This window comes from Alexandromys fortis, unplaced genomic scaffold, assembly GCF_014885135.2.
Source record: "Alexandromys fortis isolate MF-2015 unplaced genomic scaffold, M_Fortis_MF-2015_v1.1 scaffold_3, whole genome shotgun sequence".
Classification (NCBI taxonomy): Eukaryota; Metazoa; Chordata; class Mammalia; order Rodentia; family Cricetidae; genus Alexandromys; species Alexandromys fortis.
In genome coordinates, this window is record NW_026067909.1 from 1,889,834 (window position 1) to 1,912,355 (window position 22,522).

At 46.4% G+C, this 22,522-nt stretch overlaps 1 pseudogene; it reads left to right on the forward strand.

Annotated features, from left to right (window-relative positions):
• Nucleotides 1–20,120: 20,120 nt before the first annotated feature.
• On the forward strand, nt 20,121–21,067 carry LOC126498482 (heterogeneous nuclear ribonucleoprotein A3-like; annotated as a pseudogene).
• Nucleotides 21,068–22,522: the final 1,455 nt, after the last annotated feature.

A 22,522-nucleotide genomic window follows, 5' to 3' on the forward strand; every position in this document is an offset into this window, starting at 1 on the left:
TTCCCTCCCCCCCCCCCCCCCCCCCCCCTCCCCTCCCGCTTCCCCCCCTCCCCCCCCCCCTCCTCCCTCCCTCCCTCCCTCCCTCCCTCCCTTCTTTCCTCCTTCCCTTCTTTCTTTCTATCTTTTTCTTTCCATCTGTCTGTCTTTAATCCTTTCTTTTTCTTTTCTATTTATTATTATTATTGGCTTTAGTTTTCGCACTGATTATACTGGAATTCACTCTGTAGACCAAGCTGGCTTTGAAATCAGAGATCCGTCTGCCTCTGCCTCCCAGGTACCAGAATTAAAGGCATATACCACCACCACCCGCCTTCTAGTGCTATTTTCAATGAAGCCACAAACCCTTTCGGTGCTTGCTGTGGGAGAGGGATGGTTAGTGGTGTTTGAAAAGGCATTGTAAATATACAATTGTAATATACATTGTAACATACAATTATATTTAGAAAAAAAAAAACTCTTTTAGGGGGCAGCACTAAAGTATGATCTCATTTTGCTCTGGCAGCCCAGCCCGTGGCTTCCAGGGACTCTTATATCTTCTTCTCTTCCTGCTATAGCAGCACCAGGATTACAGACACACACTACCACGTCTGGCTGTTTTCTGAGGCTGCTGGGGACCTGAACTCACGTCTTCACACTTGTGCTTTACCTACTGAGCCTTCTTCCCAGTTCCCACTGGTTTGCAAGCATGAAATACTAGGATGATTTCATCTGTTAGTAGGTCTGGCCCCTCAGAGGCACTTGGGATATTGCTTGGATGGGTGGGAGGGTTGATGGATGTGTGGGTATGGGAAAAGGCAGAGGGATAGACAGATGAGTGGATGGATGGATGGATGGATGGATGGATGGATGATGCATGGGTAGAAGGTTAGAGGAGCGGGTGGGTAGATGGGTAAGTGGATGGATGAGTGAATGGCCTGGATGGGTAGATGGACGTTTGGAAAGATAGATTGGGTAAAAGGGTATATCACTCATTGAATGTGAGATCCAAACCAGGCAGGCAGTGGTAGCGCATAATCCCAGAACTCGATAGGCAGAGGCAAGCGAATCTCTGTGAGTTCGAGGCCAGCCTGGTCTACAGAGTGAGTTCCAGGACTGGCTTCTTAGCTACTGAGAAACCCTGTCTCAAAAAAAAACAAAAAGAAAAAAATCCATAAGATCCAAGTTATTAAAAAAAATCACATATGGCCGGGCGGTGGTGGCGCACGCCTTTAATCCCAGCACTTGGGAGGCAGAGGCAGGTGGATCTCTGTGAGTTCGAGACCAGCCTGGTCTACAAGAGCCAGTTACAGGACAGCCTCCAAAGCCACAGAGAAACCCTGTCTCGAAAAACCAAAAAAAAAAAAAAAATCATATATGAAAGGAGATCCAAGTTATTCAGCACATACTACATAAATCATTTGTTAAAAAAAAAAAAAAAACACAGGCCAGGTGTGGCGGTGGTGCACATCTTCAATCCCAGCACTCTGGAGGCAGAGGCAGGTGGATCTCTGTGAGTTCAAGGCCAACCTGTTCTACAGAGTGAGTTCTAGAACAGCCAAGAGTACATAGAGAAACCCTGTCTCGAAAAACCAAAAGCAAACAAACAAAAAACAACCACGCAGATCCACAGACATGAATGAATCTGTAGTGTAACTTGCAGAAAAATAGACGCACTGAAACACTGCTATATAACACAGCACATTGATGGACCTTGCCAGCTCTGTGTCGGACCCAGGCTGGACTGACTGACTTACTTTCTTTCTTTCTTTCTTTCTTTCTTTCTTTCTTTCTTTCTTTCTTTCTTTCTTTCTTTCTTTCTTTCTTCCTTTCCTTCTTTCGTCGGGGAAGGGTAGAGAAAAGGTTTCTCTGTGCAGCCCTGGTTGCCCTGGAACTCACTCTGTACACCAGGCCGGCCTCAAACTCAGAGATCTTAAGGGCAGGCCAGTACAGATGCCTGCATGCATCCTAACACGTGAGACTTAGTAATGCATGCTTCAGAAGGTCCCCATTTGATTCTGCTGTTGCCGGGACACGGACTCACGTAGCCTAGGCCGGCCTTTAACTTGCTGTGTGGCTGAGAATGAACTCTGAATTCTGATCCTCCTGCCTCTACCACCCCCTAGTGCTGGGATTATAGGCATAAACCACCATAACCAGTTTATGCAGTGCTGGGCTTGGTCTCAGGTTGATTGGCAAACAGTCTACCAACTGAGCTACATTCCTAACCCCTAAATTGTTTTGTTATTTTTAAAGAGTTATTTGTATTTATGTGTACAATGTTTTGCCTGAATGTCTACCTGTATACCGTGTATATGACTAGTTTCCATGGGGGCCAGAAAAAGGTGCTGGATCCCTAGGAGGTGTTAGCTACCTTGTGAGTGCTGGGAATTGAACCCGGGTCCTATTGGGAGGGTAGCCAGTGCTCTTAACTGCAGAGCCATCTCTCCAGCTCCCTAAAATTCTTTTTCTTTCTTTCTTTTTCTTCCCTTTTATTTTTTGTTTTGTTTGTTTGTTTGTTTTTTTGAGACAGGATTTCTCTGTGTTACAGTCCTGGCTGTCCTGCAACTTGCTTTGTAGTCAAACTCACTGGGATCTGCCTGCCTCTGCCTCCCGAGTGCTGGGATTAAAGGCATGCGCCACCACCACCTGGCATCCCTAAAGTTCTTAATGCATTTAAAGAATTATTCATGTCTACTTTCTGAGTACTGGGATGACAGGCCTGTGCCACCATGTCTGGTTTAGAGCATGAAGTGTTTTGCCTAAGATCCCTCAGCCACAGAGGGTAGACCTGGTTTGGAAAGAAGTCCTTAATCCTTTCAAGTTCTTGCACCTCAGCTGGTTTGAGAATTGAGTTTAAATACTAGATAAAGTAGACTTCTGAATGCCTTTCTCGGTGTCCCATAGAGACAAAATTTCTTTGTGTAATAGCTCTGGCTGTCCTGAAACTTGCTCTGTGGACCAGGCTGGCCTTGAACTCATAGAGATCCACCTGCCTCTGTCTCCCATGTGCTAGGATTAAAGGTATACTCCACCACCGCCCAGCAGCCTTGTGCCTTCTTCTTACTTTTCTTTGCAAGATGTAGGTGGCTCTAGTTCTGAGCCAAGAGTTCAGGAATGGAGTTGCCCTTCTCCAGGCTCCATAGAAAGTACTGCCTGGACAAGAGGAAAAATGCAAAGTCAGCAATCTGAAAGCATATTCCCCTGTCCTCTTCTCCTTGTTTGTTGGCGTTTTGTCTGTATGTATGCATGTGCACTACATGCATGTCTGGTGCCTGTCTACAGGTATATATGCACACCATGTAGATGCTTGGTGTCTGTGGAGGTCAAAAGAGTGTGTCAGGTCCTCTAGAACTGGAGTTACAGATGTTTATAAACTGCCATGTGGCTGGAACCTTGGTCCTCTATGAAAGCAACAGTGCTCCTAACCACTGAGCCTTCTCTTTGGCCTCCTCATTTTTAAGCACATTTCTTAATAGGCTGACCTGGATTTCTGATTCTTCTGCTTCCACATCCCAAGAGCAGGGATTCCAATGAGTTTGCTGCTAAGTCTGATTTGTGTGGTGCATGGTAGCTATGCATTCTGTCCACTGAGCTACAGCCCCAGTCCCCAGACCATTCATTTCAAACTTCCTATGAATGGAAAAAAAGACATTATAAGATAATTGTAGCATTTGGACAGACATGTATTGAATAAGGCAGCAGAAGCTGAGCCCATGCTAAATACCAGCTGCTTGTCAGGTAGGTTTGTGAGCACGGATGTCAGAGGGGACGGGCAGGAAAATTGAACCTCCGTGTTCACACAGAACTGAGGTTTTGGGGAAAACCCTTGCACAATAATTGAGTACTGTGAGCTGGGAATGGTGTTCCACACCTTTCATCCAAGCACTTGGGAGGCAGAGGCAAGCGGGTCTCAGTAAATTTGAGGTCAGCCGGGTCTGCATAGTGAGTTCCAAGACAGCCACGACTATATAAAGAGTCTCAAAAAAAAAAAAAAATAATTTGAATGTTGTGTAATTTAGGTTCCAGGTGATTCTCAGCTATTACATACAAGTCCCAGTATCAGTCTGGGGTCTCCTTAGCTGAGAAACAACATCCACCTCTCCAAATCCATTCCTACTGCAGAGGAACGTTGTGCAAACTAGGCTCCAGCTGGTAATGCCACCATTCACTGCGTGTGTGAAGCATCAGCATGACGTGGGGTGCACGGTGCTTAGAGCAAGCTCCCCTGGGCTCTGCCTATGTAAGTGCACGGAGCCCCATTCTTAGAAATACCCCGTGTTTGCTTTAATGCCCTGCAACTACTGTCTTGAAATTCTTAGTCCCCAACGGTGGTAATTCCCCCACATGGGAGGCAGAAGCAGGCACCTAAATGTGAGGCTAACCTAGACTACATGGCAAATAGAAGGATGACCGGGGCTACTTAGGGAGAGCCTGTCTCAATAATTCCCTCCGAAACAAAAATGATTAATAGTTACTAAGAAGAGTCTGGTATTTTCTTTCGCTGCTGACTCTGTAACTCCGTGGCTCCTGCTCCCCTCCGTAACTGTCTGGCCTACCTGTGATTTCCGCAGCAGGTGCAGTGAACAGCTGGGTGGACGCTCACCCCCTTCACACCTCAGCAGATACCTGTAGCATAGGGTAGCCCCACATTCTACGTTTGGCTTTATCCACCTCTAGTGCCAGATGATGCCACCCACTCACCCCTCTGACTGTCTTGAAGCACAGGGAGGTAATGGACAGGAGGGAAGCCCGTGAGCAAAGGTGGGGGGCTGGGGGCTCTCGCCCTTTAGAGAGATGGTTCTGGAATGTGTTCTGTGCACTTCTCGGAACTCCCAGCGTAGTCTAGCCCTAGGGTCCTTGTGCTTATTCCTGGGTAACGAGGTAGCAAAACCGTGTGCCTAAATCAACAGATCTTTATTATCTTCCAGTTCCCGAAGCAAGAAACACTGTCGGAGGTCTCTATGGTTCTCCTTTTGAAAGCCCAGGGAAGATCTTTCCTGCCTCCATCCATCCATCCGTCTGTCTGTCGTGCCCTTGCAGCTTGTGGACACACTGTTCCAGTACCTGCCTGTGTCATGTGACCACTTACCTGGGTTTGTGTTGGCATCTTGTTTTTCTCCCCTTAGATGATCACCAGTTCCAGCTTGAGGTTCCCTACTAATTCAGAAATACCTCACCTGAACTTGGTTACTGCTGCCAAGACTCTGTTTCCAAATATGGGCCAGGAGTTAGAACCTGACCCTCACCGCATTCTGCTCACCAGAGATGAAAAATGGAAATTACTTAAAATAAAATGGTTCCCTTAAATGGACAATATTGACACTACTGTATCACTCTAAACAAAGCTAGGCTTCTTGGGGAGATCCTAAGCCTGTGTTGACACAGCCTTTGGTAAATGAGCTGAGAATTTAACTTTTGATACAGGCCACAATCCCAACTGGGCTTTTCCCACAGAGATATTTATAAATAGCCTCAGGTGTTAATTATTAATACATATAAAACATTTATTAAACACTTTATTTATGCCAGGCGCCTATGCCAGGCACTGGCAAAGCAAAGAGGAATCCGGCACAGACTTAGCCCCTGAGGAGCTCCTGGTCCATTAGGCAAAGGCAGTAACTCACAAGTGCACCCAGGAGCACTTATTAACACCTGCTGTATGCATAGCACAACCTGGTTTTGAGGCCTTTGCTCTCGTCCCATCTGTAATCTGATTGGGCTGCCCAAGGCAGACATAAACACGGGGGCCACTGCCGAATGCTTTCGTGGGGGCACTCAGACGGCAAAACTGAGATCTTTTCCCGACTCGCCCAGTTTTCTTCTGACCACGTGGTGCATGGCTCTCTGCGGGCCTCCCTCTCTCTCTCTGTAAGGATGAGCTAATGATGAGGCTCAGCAGGAGAAAGCGTTTGCTGCGCAAGCCTGGTGGCCTGAGACCAATCTCCAGAACCCACGGAAACGAGGGAGGAGAGAACTGATTCCACGAAGTGGTTTCTAACCGCCACGTGTGAACCTTCACGCGTGCCGCCTCCCACAGCATGCATATGTAGACACCATAATAATAAATAACTACATTTAAATCAAGCAAATGAAATGAGAAGATGGAGGGATGGGGATTGTAGTTCAGGGGGATGGGTGCCTGCTCAGAGTGCATGGTCTCGGGTTCAGTACCTGGTATAGAAACATAAGCTGGGTGTGGTGGCGGTGCATGCCTGTAATCCAAGCACCTGGATTACACGAGACACGATGGTTGGCTACATAGTGGGTTTGAAGCAAACCTGGGATACATGACATCCAAGATTCAAAAAGAAAACTAGTCCTTCTCTTTTCTTTTTGGTTGTTTGTTTTCAAGACAGGCTCTCATGTAACTGTGGCTGTTCTGGAACTTGCTATGTAGACCAGAACTCACAGAGATCCTCCTGCCACTGCTTCCCAAGTGCTGGGATCAAGCAAGTGTGTACTGCTATGCCCAGCTGAAAACGGTTCCCATTTTACAGATGTAGAAACTACGGCTTAACCAAACATGGTGGTACAGGCTTGTAATTCTAACACTCTAGAGAGAGAGGTAGGAGGATTGTTACAAGTTTGAGGAGCCCAGCCTGGTCTACACAGCAAGTTCTAGGCCAGCTAGGGCCACATAGCAAGATCTTGTCCCAAAAGACCAAACTGAACCAAATAAAAGAAGGAAGGAAGGAGTCAGGCAGTGGTGGCACACACCTTTAATCCTAGCACTTAGGAGGCAGAGGCAGGTGATCTCTGTGAGTTCGAGGCCAGCCTGATGTACAGAGGTAGTTCCAGGACAGCTAGGGCTGTTACACATAGTAGCACTGCCTTGAAAAAAACAAAAAACAAAATGCAAACAAACCAAAAACCAACCCACAACAGTGCCGTATGTGTACAGTGCCCTTATATGTCAGAAGAGGGTGTCAGAATCCCTGGCACTTGAGTCATAGATGTTGTGAACGGCTATGTGGAAGCTGGCAACTGAGCGCCTGTCTTCTGCAAGAGCAGCAAGTGCTCTTAACCACCAAGTCATCTCTCCAGCCCCAATTCCAGGACATTTTTGTCACCCTCAAAGAACTTGTCAGTAGGGCTGGAGAGATGGCTCAGTGGTTAAGAGCATTGCCTGCTCTTCCAAAGGTCCTGAGTTCAATTCCCAGCAACCACATGGTGGCTCACAACCATCCGTAATGGGGTCTGGTGCCCTCTTCTGGCCTGCAGACATACACACAGACAGAACACTGTATACATAACAAATAAATAAAAAATATATATATAAAAAGAACTTGTCAGTAGTCCCTAGCCTTCCTTTTTCCGTATCTCCCAGCATCCATGAATCTACCTTTTGTCCTTTTGCCTTCTTTTTCCCTGGATTTTCGAGACAGGGTTTCTCTGTAGCTTTGGAGCCTGTCCTGGAACTAGCTCTTGTAGACCAGGCTGGCCTTGAGCTCACAGAGATCTGCCTGCCTCCGCCTCCTAAGTGCTGGGATTAAAGGCCTGCGCCACCACTGCCCGGCCCGACTGTCCCTTTGCCTTTTGTATGAATGAAAACACAACACTTGGCCTTTTAACTTCTTCACCTGTTCTCAAGGTTCATTCCTCTGGTTGCAGGAGCCTGAATCCATTCCCGCAGGCATCCTTTTGACACTACCCACAGGCCTTTCTGGAGTCCTAGAAAGTCTTTTCTTGCCCTTGGGCCCTAAGAGTGAGCAGAGCCGCAGGCTACCTTGTGGTGTTTTTTTTTTTTCTCTTCAGAGTATTCTGTTGGGGTTTGTCTTTGTATCCTATTGGGGTCCTTCGTGACACCCAATTCCTCACACATGGTGTATATTTGGTAAGAATATCCTGGGGGCTGGAGAGATGGCTCAGCAGTTAAGAGCACTGACTGTTCTTCCAGAGGTCCTGAGTTCAATTCCCAGCAACCACATGGTGGCTCTCAACCACCTATAATGAGATCTGGTGCCCTCTTCTGGCCTACAGGCAGAATACTGTATAAATAAATAAATCTTTAAAGAATATCCATAATACAGTTTATATGCTTTTTCATAATAAATTTGGACTGAACCAGACACGAAGTAGGTCTGCTGATAACAACACATTGAGGGGTGGTCCTCCTCAAGCCCATGGCCTGGTCAGCAGTGGTGGCATGAGCCTTTTATCCCAGCACTTGGGCTGCAGAGACAGGCAGATCACTGAGTTCAAGGCCAGCCTGGTCTACAGAATGAGTTCCAGGAGAATACTCAGGGCTATATACAGACATAACCCTATCTTGAAAAACAAACAAGCAAACAAAAACCCAACTCCCATAAGTTGTCTTCTGACTTCCACATACTCACTGTGGCACGTCTGCCCCTTCCCCAAATGCATATATTTTAAAACAAACTAAACCAAGAGGGGCTGGAGAAATGTTTAGCAATTGAGAGCGCTGTCTGCTCTTCCAGAGGACCTAGGTTCAATATCCAGCACCCACATGACAACTCATGCCTGCCTGTAACTCCAGTTTCAGGGGACCTAACACTCACGGCAAAAAACACCAGTGCACATAAAAGTAAAATATTTAAAAAAGTAAAAAGAATCACTCATGAGGACTCGCGACCTCGCCAGTCCTTGTCACTTCTGAGGTGTCATGAGGGAAGGCCTGGTGGTTCTGCCTGGAGAGTGGCTCACTGACGAGAAGGTTGAAGCAGCTCTCTGTGGAGTGTCTGGGCGTCAAGGTGGTCACAACTTTCCATCCCATGGGAAGGCACACATGGAGGAATGATGAAACCCTCGCTTTTCAAAGAGCGCCCCTTAGGAGGGCTGTCAGGCTGACCAGGGGTCATTTTCTTGCTTTCATTAGTCACCACTGGGGGCTGGGAACAGACAGTCCAACTCTGCCTACTCCTGAGGGTTCCCAAAGAGTTTTCAATCAGTTTCATTTATTAACAGGGAGCAGCTGTGCTCAGGGAAACAGAACAACACTTGCAAATGACCTCCTATTACTTAAGGTCCGTTTCTCACTGTACTCTGGAAGAGCTAGTAGGAATAGCAGAGCAAGACAATGGGCGTCGTTGGAGGCAGAGGAACCTGGAGAAAGGAAGCCAGGGCTCCTCAGCCAGTTGCTTCTGCCAGATCCAAAGGTCATTTAAATCTTAATGGTAAAACTCAAAAGCAAGGCAGTTGATAGAACAGAAAAACTATAAAATGGTCTGGTCTGGTGGCACATGCCTTACATCTCAACACCTGGGAAACAGAGGCAGGTGGGTTTCTGTGAGTTTGAGGCCAGCCTGGTCTACAAAGCGAGTTCTGGGATAGCCAGGGCTACATAGAGAAACCCTGCCTCGAAAAACCAATTAAACAAACAAGCAAACAAAAAAAAAACCATTTGAGTTTTGAGGTGATGTTGAGCACCTGCAGTCCCAGCCACTTGGGAGGCAGAGGCAAAAGGATAGCGGGAACCTAAAAATTAGAGAACAGCCTGGATAATAATATAGTAAGTTTCTTTCTAAAAAGGAAACTAGAATCGGGCACGGGGGTGGTCCATAATAAGACCCTATCTCAAGAAAGAACAACAAGAGAAGAAAAACAATAAGCGCTTAGGGCTGGGGAGATGGCTCCATTTGCACAACACTTGTTGAGGACCCGAGTTCTAGTCTAGCACCCATGGCAATGCCAAGCAGGCGTGCCAACCCACCTGTACTTCCAGCACTTGGAAGTGGAGACAGGGAACCCCCTCAGCAAGCTGGCCAGCTAGACTAGTTGAATTGATGAGCTCTGGGTACAAGCGAGCCAGGAGGAACACCCTCCACACATACCTGTATACACACATGAGCCTCCCCACTCCAACATGCATATGCACACATGCACACTACACCCACACCCACATCACACGTACCTGCAAAGAAAAAAAGAGGCTGAAAGATGGTCAGCCAGCCAATGAAAGTATGCTCAGCATCAGCAAAAACCACCAATAAAATGCAAATGCAAACTACAGTAAGGTCAGCATAGTCCTGGCACTCAAGAGGTGGAGGCAGGGGGATTACCATGAAGGCCAGTAAGGGATATATAGAGTTCCACATCACCAGAGTGTTTCACAAATTAAAAATAATGAGACAAAAAACTACTCAGATTTCTTCCCCAACACCCATCAAAAGAACTAGGGGGGAAAAAAGCGTTGACAATGTGGAGAAACTGTAGGGAACCCCAGTGCACTGTGGGTGGAAGTGCCAAATGGTGCAGCCTCCACAGAAACAGGATGGAGGCTTCTCAAAAGATTAAAAATAAAATTATGATACGATCCAGAACTCCAGCTTCTGGGTATATAGCTAAGGAAATTCAAAGCAGTATTCCAAGAGCTATTTGTATACTTGTGTGTGCTCACTGTAGGATTTTCTACCATAACCAAGGGAGTGCAAACAACCCAAATGGCCGTGGACAGATTAAGAGAGAAACAGAATGTAGTATTAAACATGCAACAAAATATCAAGAAGTCTTTAAAAACTAGGAAATCCAAGCTGGGCATGGTGGCACATGTTGGAATCCCAGCATTGCGAAGGGGGCAGAAGAAGGTAGATCATGACCTTAGGCCAGTTTGGGCTCTACAGAGCCTAGTTGAAGGAGGAGAGGAAAGATGAGGTGGAGATGGAGGAAGAGGAGGAGGAGATGGAGGAAGAGGAGGAGGAGATGGAGGAAAAGGAAAAGATGGAGGCAACGGTTGAGGTAAAGGGGAGGAATGAGAGGAGGAGATGGAGGGACAGGGAAAAAAGTGAAGAGGAGGTGAGGTAGAAGATGAGAAGGGAGAGTGAAGGAGAAAGAGGAGAAGTACAGAAGAAGGGAGAAAAGGAAAACCATGGGAGGAGGGGAGGGGGAGATAGAAGTGGAGAAGGGGAAGAAGGGATGAAGGATAAGAAGGAAGAGGAGATACTGTAATTCGTGACAATGTGGATGGACCGAGAAGACATTAAGTGAAACACGTCAATCCCAGGGGAACTAACACCATATAATTTTACTTGTACGAGGCATCTTAAGGTTACACAAGCAAAAAACGTAACACACCAGCTAACAGAAGACAGGAAAAATGAGAAACATCACTGATGATTGGTGGGATAAATTTGCTTCTAAAAGACGGCTAAGTTTGGGGCTGGAAGGATGGCTCAGTGGTGAAGCACGCCAAATGCTCTTGCTGAGGACCTGGGTTTGGTCTCCAGCATCCACATGGTACCTCACAACCAGCTGTAGCTCTAGTTCCTGGGGTTCCTGATGCCCTCCTCTGACCTGTGAAGGTACCAGGCATGCGTGTGGTGCACACGGATGTAGGCAAAACACTCACACACATAAAATAAAAATAAATGATAAACAAAATTAAAGAAGAAAAGACACATTGGAACTCAGAATTATAATGTGGCCCCAACTTTGGATGTTTCATGTGTGTGCATACAGAAATATAATGGAAGGCTTATATCGAAAACGAACAAGGGCATCCAGGTTAGAACTAAGCTTTATATATTCTTGTGTGTTTGTCTCTATTTTCTAAGATAAATTCATATGAGTTTTGTAATGTAAATAAGTGATTAAGTTATTGTCACGGTAGTGTGTGTGTGCATGTGTGTGCATCAGTTGACAGTTTCTGGGAGCCTTTTCTTTCCTTCTACCATGTACGTCCCAACAGTCAAACTCAGACGGTCAGACTTGGTGATAGGTACTTTATCCTGCTGAACCATCTTGCTGACCATAAGCAATTTTGGCCTCAAAATTCGCTATGAAGCCATGCCAAGGTGACTTCAAATTTGAGATCCTCCTGCCTCTGCTTCATGAGTGCTGATACTGTAGACATGACATGACCCATCATACCCAGCCAGGAAATAACAAACTTTAAAGGAGAGAATAATGAGAATAATAAAAGCAAATATTCAAGTAGATTCCATCACTACCACACTCTGGGAAATAACAGTGGGAAAGTTGAGTAGCTTCCACTTTTTTGGGGGGGGAGGGGGTTTCTGTAACTTTGGAGTCTGTCCTATCCTGGAACTCACTCTGTAGACCAGGTTGGCCTTGAACTCACAGAGATCTTCCTGCCTCTGCCTCCCCAGTGCTGGGATTAAAGGCATGAGCCACCACCTCCCAGAGCTTTCGGCAATTTTAAAATAATATGTTCCTTTTGTGTTTGGGATGGGGTGTGTGAGCCTGTACACCTGAGCACACTTGTCCTGCTTACGGAGGCCAGACTACAACCCACAAGTCTCAGTTCTCTTCTTCTACTATGCGAGAACCCCAGGGCTGAACTCAGGTCATCTGTCTTGGCAGCCATTGCACTTACATACTGAGCCATCTTGCCAGCCATTTTTCATTAAAAACAAACAAACAAGAACCTTTAACACATACTACTTTTATAATTGAAAGAGGAGAACAAAATCAAAGCAAATTGCGTAGTTACTGTCAACCTTTTCCCTAAGTCACTCCCACCAGATGTCGTTTTTAGGATCCTGGCTTTTAAGAGAATCAATAGAAGGCGCCCATCCGCAGGGCAGGCTGGAAGCCCTTCTCATTTAAAGCCCCTAGCTCTGGGGGATGCAGGGTGTTTGGTCGTGCCATCCCACAGACAGAGAGGATGTGAGCTGAGCTCATGACCAGAGGAGGAGCAGGGGCTCTTGGAGTCCGTACTGCGGGAGTGAGGCCCAAAAAGACAGAGTGCCTGATGTTTCAGACAGAAGAGGGCGATGCTCTTGAGTGGGAACACTCTCCCGCAAGTGGTCACGACTGTCCATTTTCAGACTCCCGACTCAATTCAGCAGCAGAGAAGGCGGGGTGATGCTTCTGCTTTGACAGAGGAGGTACTGGGCTTGGAGTGCTGCCCGAGAGCGCCCAAGGAGTCGTCTGTATTGTCTGAGAATAACTGCATTGTCCACACACTTGAAGAGAAGCCTGCTCCCTCACAAGCAGTCAATCCCACTTCCACAATGGAGCACAGAGCCCGGAGCCCCTGGTAGATATTGCAGAAACTTCAAGTCTGGGGAAAAAATGACTGTGATCATTCTGAAGGAAGTTTGAGACAGGGAAGGTCTATTTTTAACTTGGAGTTTAATTTGCCACATCAAGTTCATAGTGTTATTATCTTTTCTCTCATTCCTTTTTCTTCCTTCCTTCCTTTCTTTCTTTTGTGAAGACAGGGTTTCTCTGTGTAACAGCTCTGGCTGTCCTGGTACTCACTCTGCAGACCAGGCTGGCTTTGATTTACAGAGATCCACCTGCCTCTTCCTCCTGAGTGCTGGGATTAAAGGTGTACACTACCATGCCCTTTTATTATTATTTTGGGTTTTTCAAGACAATGTTTCTCTGTGTAACAACCCTAGATGTCCTGGAACTCGTTCTGTAAACCAGGCTGGTCAACTCACAGAGATCCACCTGCCTCTGTCTCCTGAGTGCTGGGATTAAAGACATGTGCCACCACTGTACTGCTTATAATTATTTAATTACATGCATGTATGTGTATGTTTGCTTGTGAGTATGTGCATATGAGTTCAGGAGCCCTCGGAAGCCAGAAGAGAGTTATAGGCTGTAAATTACAAGACATGGGTGCTGAGACCCAAACTCAGATCCTCTGCAACAACAAGAAAGGTCACTAAGACAACATTTACTTTATGAAAAAACCAAGGTGGACCTTTTTAAGGTTCTTGACTCTATTACCAAATACTTCCCAGTGATTTGGATGGATTAGAGCCACTCCACTATCAATGTGTGGCCGTTTCCATCACGATCAGAGGAAATCATTTGCAATATCTTACTTGGTTTGTTGACATGTGTCTGCAAAGAGGAGTCTTGGCTGGGAGGTCTGATGGTTGCTTTTCTTCTCTTTCTTTCTTTCTTTCTTTCTTTCTTTCTTTCTTTCTTTTCCTTTGGTTGCTTTTCTTCTCTCTCTCTGTCTCTTATTTTTTTATATACATCCTCATTGTGTGTGTGTAGCCCTTGCTTGCCTTGAACTCATTAATAGATAAAGCTGGCTTTGAACTCAGATATCTACTCATTTCTATTTCTGTCTCCCACATTCTGGCATTAAAGGTGTGCATCACTGTATCTGCCTGGCTGTTTTATTTTCTTGAAAAATCAAAAGAGAGGCTGGCTGGCTGGATAGATAGATAGATAGATAGATAGATAGATAGATAGATAGATAGATAGATGACTCAGCAGTTAAGACCATGTACAACAGGCAGGCAGTGGTGATGCACGCCTTTAATCCCAGCACTTGGGAGGCAGAGGCAGGCAGATCTCTGTGAGTTCGAGACCAGCCTGGTCTACAAGAGCTAGTTGCAGGACAGGAGCCAAAGCAGCAGAGAAACCCTGTCTTGAACCTTCCCACTCCCGCAATAAAAAAAAAAAAACAAACCAAAACATGTACTACTCTTCCAGAGGACCTGGCACACATGTTAGGCTGCTCACAATGGTCTGCAGCTCCAACTCCTAGGTATCCATGGTCTCTGGCCTTCCGGGTACCTGTATTCCGGTGCATATGTGAGTACACACACACCCTATACATAATTTAAAATAATAAAAACAAACAAAAAAGAGAACCAGGAGGCTACTTCTAATAAGTTTCCTTTGGAAAAGCTTGCCCAGAGGGGGCTTGGGAGGGCCTAGATGACTGGGGCTTCCATCGGTATGACAGAGCATTTATCAAGCCTGTGAGCACGGGATTCGGACCCGAGGTTTATTTACTGTAATGTATAGTATCTTCGGGGACCATTGCACACAGATACCAGCAATTAACTCAATCTAAGAATCACCATTTTTACAGTTAATAGAATGCCAGCCCAAGACTCTAATTAGAAACATGGCCCAAAAGGTCAGCCCAACAGGGAGCCAGGGGCCCCCTAATTAGGGAGGACTTTCAACACAGGCTCAGAATTGAAATGTGGAGGGTCAGACAGGAGAATGCCCTGGTCTGTACCATGTCACCCAGGCCAGGAGCATGGCACAGACAAATGGCGCTCACCTGTGCCCGTGAAGCCTCATTTGCTCTGTTCACAAGAGCTGTGGGAAATCTTAAGTGGGGAAGGGTTGGTAGAACATGTGCTATGAGGCAGCCCAGTGGTTAACGGCGTTTCCCCGCTCTTACAGAAGACCCAAGTTTGGTCCTCAGCTAGGAGTGGGGCATATGAGCCCCTCCCCATCCATGCTGGCTTGATAGGACATAGGTCTGGTGCAGGGAACCGTAGCTGCTGTGAGTGCAGGATGCAATGGCCATGCCACATCCAGAAGACAACCATTCATAGCCTCCTCTAGCTCTTACATTCTTTCTGTCCCTCCCAGATGCCTGGATTACTAGGGCTTGTCACCATGGCTAGCTTTGTGTGTGTGTGTGTGTGTTTGCCCTAGTGAGGGTTTCTATTGCTGTGCAGACACCCTGTGACCACGACAACTTTTATAAAGGAAAACATTTAATGGGGTATTTACAGTTTCAGAGTTTTTTTCTCATTGTTGTCATAATGGGGCATGGTGGCACACAGGCAGACATGGCGCTGGAGAAGGAGCCGAGAGTCCTACATCTTGATCCACAGGAAGTGAACTGACTCACTGGCTGTGCCTTGAACATATTTGAGACCTCAGTGCCCACCTCCATAGTGACTCACTTCCTCCAACAAGGCCACACCTCCTAACGGGTACCACTCCTTATTAGCTTATGAGGAGCCAATTACATTCAAATTACCACACATAGTCTCTGGAGATTGAACTCAATTCCTTGTGCTTGCAAGGCAAAATTGTAATGGACAGAACTCCCCCAGGCCAAGTATCAGGCTTTCTTATGTGACTGGTTTTATTTTGCAATTGAGCCCCTCCTTGGGACTCATTAAAATTTCTTCGAGTTCTGAATCTGCCACCGAGAGACAGCGCTGATGCTTTGCCCCGCCGTGACTTCCCAGGGGCTTCTAGATGCTCAGGACCCCCCCCCCCCACCCCGCATCAGAAGACAATGGGGTGACACTCTGAGAAACTGCCAAGAAGAAAACGGATAAAGGAATGCAGACTTCTAACCAGAGACCCAGGACACATGTTTATGTCCCCAGGGATGCCTGTCTTCAAGAAGCAGCATGACAAGAAGCAGGACCAAGCATCTGGGTGTGTGAAGCATCTTTGGGCATGAGGCTGCAGGCAGAGCAAATGCCATCCTGGGCCGACCACATTTTTTCCTTACCCTTGTTGGCACCAAATGTTGATTGGCCTGGGACAGATAGTGAAGGAATCTGTGCCTGAGGTGAGGACAGGACAGCCAAAGGCTCTAAGATGCCTCCTAGTGGTGTGATGTTTGTTCCTGGTGGGAAATAGGCTTCTTCCAGGCCATGGCATCAGAGTGAGGTTTGGAAGGGCTGATAGGGTTCCACAGCATAACAAGAGCACACACAGAATGTCAAGTACCTACTGGTCCCTAGCAGACAGAGTCCAAGTTTCTCTGCTGGAGTTGAGGAACTTCTGGCCTGTGTTTCTCTCCTTTGGAGTCTGCAGTGGCTCCCCAGTTCATTTCTACCAGGCCGTGACAAAACGTTTCTCACGTGCCGTCGAGGCCACACACAATATAACGAACTCCCTGAATCTCTTGCCATCTCTTACTTTCTCAATATCCATCCTTAAACAAATTGTTTATTTTTATGTCTATGGGTATTTTACCTGTATATATGTCTGTGTAGCACATGTATACCCGGTGCCCTCAGTGGTCAGAAGGTATCAGATCCCTTGGAACTGGAGTTATAGATGGTTATGAGCTGTCATGTAGGTGCTGGGAATCGAACCCGGGTCCTCTGGAAAAGCATCCGGTGCTTTTAAGCATGGAGCCATCTCTTCAACCTCCAACCCGGTCTCTTTTGTCTTCTGCCTGGAAGGCTCCCCTCCTCACCTCCACCCAATGTTCTTTCTGTTTTGTCCCCTCTCTGGGGCTGTCTGTTGGCCTGGCAGACCCTATGCACACAGCTTAGGATGCTGTTCCTGGAAGTGTGAGTTGTCTGAAAAACTCCTCTATTCTCAGAGCTGAGGACAGTGGCTTCTGTCTTCTGAGAACTATGAGCAGACCTGTCCCTGAATGAGGGGAAATGAATGCGGGTTTCCCTTGCTTTGTGCCTTCAAGAGGGCAGTTCCAGAAGGTGACTCCTGCCGAGGTGTTTCCTGTGACACTGTTCTAGAGTAAGCCCATGTGGATTCTCAGACACACAGGCCCACGATCCTTCCTTGTTCTCTTGTCATTTATGCCCCTAAATTTAAGGGACATTTGCTTTGTGCTGGGCACTGTGATGCCACTGGGTACAAAGAGATGGCCCCAGATCCTGTCATGAAGGGCTTCTAAACAAGAGGGCAGTCAGTCGGTCACAGGAAGACGGGTCTGAGAGTGGCCCAGGAGAGAGAGAGAGAACTTATCTAAGGGGAGAGGGTGGTTAGGAAAAGCTTGCAGTCTTGGAAATTGGTGTACCATCTGAGAAAAGAGGAAGTCACACATGTGACAAATGTGTGTATATAAGTGTGAATTCTGTACTCAAGTGACCCTGTTGTTTTTACATGTGTGCAAATGTCAGTATGGATGGCTAATACACATATGTATGTCAGAATGGATGTCTGAATGCATATTTATGTGTCTGTATATATGGGTACCAGATTATGTGTGTGTGTATATGTGTATGCTATGTTTATACATATGTGCCTTGTAAATGTATGTATGTAAGGGTTTGCATGTATGATTATGAGAATAAGTGTTTTTACGTGTGTGCACTAGATTATACATATCTATTCATATGCATTTATATATGTTCTGCATTCAGTATATATGTGTATCATAAGTATGTGTATATTGGGAGCTTGGCATGCATGTATATGAGCACACTGCATGAGCATGCAATATGTATGTACATGTGCATTGTTTCAAACACATGCATCAAACATATATCTGTTTATATGCATTTATTTGTGGTTTAGTATATACATGTGGCATTGTAAATATGTAGCTGCTTGGCCGGGCGGTGGTGGCTCATGCCTTTAATCCCAGCACTCGGGAGGCAGAGGCAGGCGGATCTCTGTGAGTTCGAGACCAGCCTGGTCTACAGAGCTAGTTCCAGGTCAGGCTTCAAAGCCACAGAGAAACCCTGTCTTGAAAAACCAAAAAAAAAAAAAAAATGTAGCTGCTTGTATGACTATGAGCATGTGTGTTTCCATGTATGTATGAACATGCATTCATATACATGTGCACTGCCCTAGACCTGTCTGTTCATATGCATCTATATGTGTCTGTGAGCTCAGTGTATATACATGTGTGCATTGTGAGTATCTGGGAGGGCATGTTGGGCAGAGGAAACAGCAGGTGGTGTGGGCGTAAGGCTGGGAGTGGACATTGTGGGATATTGAGCAAGAGGTGTTGGGAACAGATGGTGAGAGGAGTTGAGTTCTTTTGCTCCTTGGAGACCACCTGAGGACTCAGAACCGTGACTGTGAGTCCCGGAGCATCACTGATGAGTAAGAGAGTGATGTGCCCAGGGCAGGTGCAGTGTCCTTCTCATACTCTTTGTGGCAGGATGCTGGAAAGCATCCACAGACAGGGGTATTTCAGGTGACGGAGAGAACAAGAAGCTGGTACCCAGTCTCCTGACTTCGGAGGGTTTTGGCTTTGGCTGAGAAGTTTGAAAGAACAAAGCAGGAGGTTTGCCCTTAAATCTTGCTTTATCCTGCTCGGCTCTTTCCCATAACTTCTCATTAATTCCTTACGAATTCTGCACAACGCCCTGCTCTGCTGTGTGACTGCCTGAGTTTCTGCCTCCTGGAGCCTCTGCCCTCAGGTGACCCTGGTGCAGGGGAGGACGGCCCCCCACGCAGGCCTCCAACATCTTCCTGGGTCTATGGAACCAGCCACGGGGCTCTTTTTAAAAACCAAGGGCTGGATTTTGAACAAACTGTTTTTGTGGGAATAATTTTTATGCTCGCAAGTATTTGTGGGTTCAATTTTGCACACAATTAACTGTACTTACAAATGCTTCCTTGAGGGCACCATTAGTCACTGGCAACTCATTCTAAAGGAGCCAGAGGCTAATTGTACCCCCAAGTGAGAAGTTTCAGGTGTAATTAATTATTCTTTAATTATTAAATTTATTATTCATTGGTTGGATGCGCAGAGTTGTGCTCGGATGAACCCGCCAGCGGGAGGCTGGCTGGGATGCGGAGGCCCGCACTGCCTTCAGAGCTAACCTCTGCCAAGGAGACGTGTGCAGAGCTATCCAGGGCTTGCTGGCTGCCTGGCTCAGCATGGGAAATCTCACAAGGGTCAGTAATGAGCCAGCTCAGAGAAATCGTAGGGCCTCAGAGACCTCCTCACTGAGGGAAAGGGCGGGGGTCCAACTCTGCCTCCTCCTGAGCAGCCCCCTTGAGAAGAAGCAGGCTAGCAGGGGAGAAAAGGCTGTTCCAGTTTTGAAACCCAGATGTCCATGCCAGCTGTGTGACCCGAGGCAGACCGGGGCCTCAGTTTTCTTCTCTGGAAAGTGGGGGATTTTAAGAGCCACCTGCTTTTCTGGGTTGTGAGGCCCGAAGGAGTTGCTGCTGAGAAAGCATTTAGCACCAGCTTCTGCCTGTAGCTTTTGTCCGCTTCACCACAGTCAACCTGTTTTCCTCGGAGACACCAGGCATCAAATGGCGAGCCTGGTGTTAGGTACCAAAAAGTAACTCAAGGGAAGTGGGCTCCTCTTGGCTCCCAGTTTGAGGGTACAGTCCATTGTGGTGGGGGAGTCACAATGGCAAGACCCTGAGACAGATGGTCACCTGTGTCTGTAGTCAAGAAGTAGAGAGATGAATGTCTGTGCTCAGCTTGCTTTTTCTATTTTATACAGTCTAGGACCCCCAACCCACGGGCTGGTGCCGCCTTAATTAACTGAATCATAGCCACACACAGAGGGTTGTTTCCGTGGTATCCGAATCTAGGCAGGTTGGCAATCAAAACAGACCATCGACCCTTCCCTGACTCCCAAATTCATTTTAAACAATTTATGCTGGGGCCTGGAAGGACATTGTCTTTTATAGCCACTGTGCAAGGCCTCAGATTAACTGTCCAGAGGGGGTATGTTCACATCTGTAGAGAGAGGTCACAGGTAGTCATAGATTTTCTTAGACTCTTGTTTCTCTTTAACTTTAGTCTATCTGGTCTCAAAATGGAGTGCCGTGATCCAAAGGGACCAGAGCAGTTGAGGAAGCGGTTTATTGGTGGTTTGAGCTTTGAAACCACAGATGAGAACTCAAGAGAACATTCTGAGAAATGGGGCACACTTACAGACTGTGTGGCAACGAGAGATTCCCCAAACAAAGCGTTCCAGAGGACTTTGGTTTCGTGACCTACTCTTATGTTGAAGGGATGGATGCTGTAGTGTGCTCTTGGCCACACAAGGTTGATGGGCATGTGGTGTCCAAAGAGAGCCTTTTCCAGAGAGGATTCTGAAAATCCTGGTGCCCATTTAATAGGGAAGAAAAGATTTGTTGGTGCATTAAAGAAGAATAACTTTGTTACAGGAGAATATAATCTGAGGGATTACTTTGAAAAGTATGACAAGATTGAAACCATAGAAGCTATGGAAGACAGGCAGAGTGAAAAAAAAACCCAGAGGATTTGCTTCTGTAATTTTTGACAATCATGACACAGTTAATAAAATTGTTGTTCAGAAAGAATACACTATTAGTGGCCATAATTGTGAAGTGAAAAAGGCCCTCTCTAAACAAGAGATGCAGTCTGCGGGACCACAGAGAGTTCGTGGAGGTAAATCTGGCAACTTTATAGGTCATGGAGGAAACTTTGGAGGTGGTGGAGATAATTTTGGTCATGGTGGAAACTTGGTGGAAGAAGAGGCTATGGTGGTGGAGTTGGCGGCAGCAGAGGTAGTTATGGAGGTGGTGATGGTGGATAGAATGGATTTGGAGGTGGGGTGGTTCTGGTCACAAAAGTAAAGGAGGCTATGGTGGTGGACCAGGCTATGGAAAACAAGGTGATGGATATGGTGGTGGTGGAGGAGCAGGATATGATGGTTACAGTGAAGGAGGAAATTTTGGTGGAGGTAACTATGGCAGTGATGGGAACTATAACTTTGGAAATTATAGTGGACAATAGCAATTAAATTATAGATCTATGAAAGGAAGCAGTTTTGGTGAAAGAAGGTCAGGCAGTCCTGATGGTGATGGTTATGGATTTGGTAGTGGATGAGGTAGCAGAAGGTTTTAAAAGAACAGCAGAAAAGGGCTATGGTTTTAACAGGAGAGAGAGAGAGAGAGAGAGAGAGAGAGAGAGAGAGAGAGAGAGAGAGAGAGACTGACTGCTCATTTATGCCTGGACCAAAATAATCACACACAAAAATGTATTAATTACAATACTGCTCTGCCAATGACTCAGGCACAATTTTAGGTAGCTCTTACAACTTAAACTAACCCATTTCTATTAATCTATGTATCACCACGAGGCTGTGTGGCCCACCAGTAAGTCTCCTGTGTGTCCTTCTCCTTTGGCAGCTACATGGCGTCTCTCTGACTCTGCCTACTCTACTCTCTCTGTATCTCTGTTCGGATTTCCCACCTGGCTTTACTCTGCTAAGCCATTGGCCAAAGCAGCTTTATTCATTAACCAATAAAGGCAACACATATACAGAAGGCTATCCCACATCAGAGAGCAAGGGAGAGAGGAATTGTTAGGAAAGCTGCAGGTTTCTCTGAGGCAGTCATCCCAGCTGCACCGGAGGGACAGTAAAACTCTGCCGCAGAAGGAGTGCGGAGCCGTAGTCAGAAAAGTTACTGCAGCTTCCACAGCAAACCCTTCTCCTTCAGGACGGTCACGGGCACGGTTTGCACAGAGTACAGCTATTGGCTGATGCAATGTACATTCCTGAGGTCTTTTGTCTGCTCTGGCTTTTGCCTTTTTCTTTTTATTACACCAGATGTAGTGTCCCTGTAAATTGTGGTAGTGGTACCAGGAAAAAAAAATGAAGGAATTTTTAACTTTTCAAAAAAAAATTTAAAAAATTGTTTAGTCAGGGTCTCTTTATGATAGCCCTGGCTTGTGTAGACCAGACTAGGCTCCCACTCCTAGAGACCCACTGGCCTCTACCTCTCAATTGCTGGGATTAAAAGCGTGTGCCACCACCACCCAGCCAAGGCTTGATTTTCTTTTGTAACATTTATTTATTTTGCATGTGGAAATGGCACACTGTAGCAGGCATGTAGCAGTCAGAGAACAACATGTGGGAATCTGTTCTTTCTTTCCACCATGGGGGTCCTGGGAACGGAAGTCAGGTTTTAATTTTTATTTATTTATTTATTAAAGATTTATTTATTCATTTATTATGTATACAGTGTTCTACCTGCATGCACACCTGCAGGCCAGAAGAGGGCACCACCAGATCTCATTACAGATGGCTGTGAGCCACCATGTGGTTGCTGGGAATTAAACTCAGGACCTCTGGAAGAACAGCCAGTGCTCTTAACCGCTGAGCCATCTTTCCAGCCCCTATTTTTTTTTTTTTTGTGTGTGTGTGGTCTTGTGTGGGTCCCGGTGAAGGTGACTGGTTTCTGAAGT